General features: G+C 27.1%; 1 protein-coding gene across 1 annotated transcript in view; it reads right to left on the bottom strand.

The window, feature by feature from the left end:
* The window catches only part of LOC128249177 (uncharacterized), a 227,017-nt gene that overhangs the window by 165,053 nt on the left and 59,580 nt on the right, over positions 1–2,384 (bottom strand). The gene's annotated exons all lie outside the window — the stretch shown is intronic.

Genomic DNA, 2,384 nt, shown 5'->3' with positions numbered 1-2,384 from the left:
TATATATATATATATATATACATGCATATATATATATCTATATATATTCATATATATATTTATATAGATATAGATATAATATAAGTATATATGCAAGTGTTCTTTGCATGTCTGTGTATGGTTTTGTGCAAGCATGTACATGTATGTGTGTATGCATACATATGTAATTGAATTTGTAACTTTATAGACACACTTAGAAGTACACTTAAGTGTTAAAAAATATGAAAGCTTAAAACAAATTACTAGGTATTTAAAATAGTTGCTAACTATTAAAAAGCTGCGTGTGAAATGAAGAAATATAACCATATAATGAAAATATATTATGAGAGGAAAAAAATGATAGTAACGGTATTTTAAAAGAGGACATGACAACTTTGTATACATCTTTACCATCAATTTAAATGTGATTATAACTGATTATACCTGCTTAAATACTTTCTTTGGTATTTTATTATTTATACAAAAAAGTTGTATGTATGTACCTATATATGGATGAATATATGTTTTTAAGTATGTATGTATGCAAGTCATAGAAAGTGTTTTATAAGCTGAAGATAAATTAGGATAATCGCTGTGCTGATGATGTTTATTGAAGCCGAAACATGTATGGCCAGCTATCCTCTTCTCTTCAGCCAAATATGCAGTCTTCTGCTTAATGTCATTTTAGTTTTAGAGAGTTCTTGATTCCTGAGAATATCTCCTCATATGGAGAAGGTACCAATGGTCCCCAAGGAATTTGTGTACCATGTTTTGAAGTAGAGATAAAGTCAATTAATCAAGAATTCTTCTTATAGGTTATTTGATTTATCATTATTCATTTTTGCTGTACTGCGCAATCCAAGTGGTTTCTCTTACTTACTCTTCATTACATACATACATATACTTGTATATATATATATATATGCTTGTTTCAGTAATTTTACTGTGGCCATGCTGGGGCATCACTTCAAAGAATTTTAGTCAAATTACTTGACCTGGTACCTACTTCAGTTTTAAAGCCTGGCACTTATTCTATTGGTCAATTTTGCTAAACAGCTGATGGCGACATAAACAGACCAACACCTGTTGCCAAGATGTGGTGGGAGAGAAACACAAACACAAATTTACACACACACATATATGTATGTATGTATATATATATATATATATATATATATATATATATATGTATGCATGTATATATATATATATATATATATATATATATGATGGGCTAATTTGGGTTTTTGTCAATGAAATCCATTCACAATGCAATCATCTATATACAATATGCATGTAGGTGCGAATATAATGCTTGTATCTGTGTGCGTGTTTTTGTGTTTGTGTTTATATATATATGAGGGAGACAGATGCACACATACACACAATCACAAGTGCATTGATAGATAGTTAGATAGGCAGACAAAATGACGGAATCTGGTAGACAGACAGATATTAAATAGATAATTGAACGAATGAATAGGTAGGTAAGTAAACAAAAATATAGATAGGTACACCCACCCATAATATACATACATATATATATATATATATATATATATATATATATATATATATATGAATACATGTATATATATAAAATAATATATATATATACAAGTATACATATGCATATATATAAATTGATACATATGTATATACATATATATGCATAAGTATATATATATATATATATGTATGAATATGCAGAGATACATATCATTTATATATTTCTGCAAAAACACACACCTACATATTATGAACACTGAAATATGTATGTAAAGATACATACATAAAAAAAATGTATATTTTATCTCTAAGTATCCCCTTATGCATCTTATATCTTCGTATTTTCAATGCTGTATTGATAAGCCTCTTATTTGCATGAATATGTACATACTTATTCTATAGATTCTTAAAGAATGATACAACACTACACATACAAGACTGTCTCATGCATACACATAAATATGCACCCTGCCCCATACCCACATAAAATTATAAAATATACTGTTTTATATGCATACACACATGCATACAGCCATCCATCCATATTCATATACACCTATATATATATACACACATATATATATACATATATATATACATATATATATATGAATGTATCCATGCAAGCACACACATATTCAAATGTATACTAATGCAAATGAAAGTGTGTACAGGTGTGTTTTTTTACCTGTATGTATGTTTCAGCGTATATATATATATATATATATATGTGTGTGTATGTACATAGGGGGCTAATTACACATCGTTAAAATTTAGTAATGAATGCAGAGGAGGAATTTGCAAAAAAAAAACAAGAGTTCTATGTGTTTATATATATATATATATATATATATATAAACACATAGAACTCTTGTTTATATATATATATATATATA

This window comes from Octopus bimaculoides, chromosome 12, assembly GCF_001194135.2.
Source record: "Octopus bimaculoides isolate UCB-OBI-ISO-001 chromosome 12, ASM119413v2, whole genome shotgun sequence".
In the NCBI taxonomy this organism is placed as follows: domain Eukaryota; kingdom Metazoa; phylum Mollusca; class Cephalopoda; order Octopoda; family Octopodidae; genus Octopus; species Octopus bimaculoides.
Note: the sequence above shows the minus strand (reverse complement) of the source record. Positions and strands in the feature narration are given on the sequence as shown.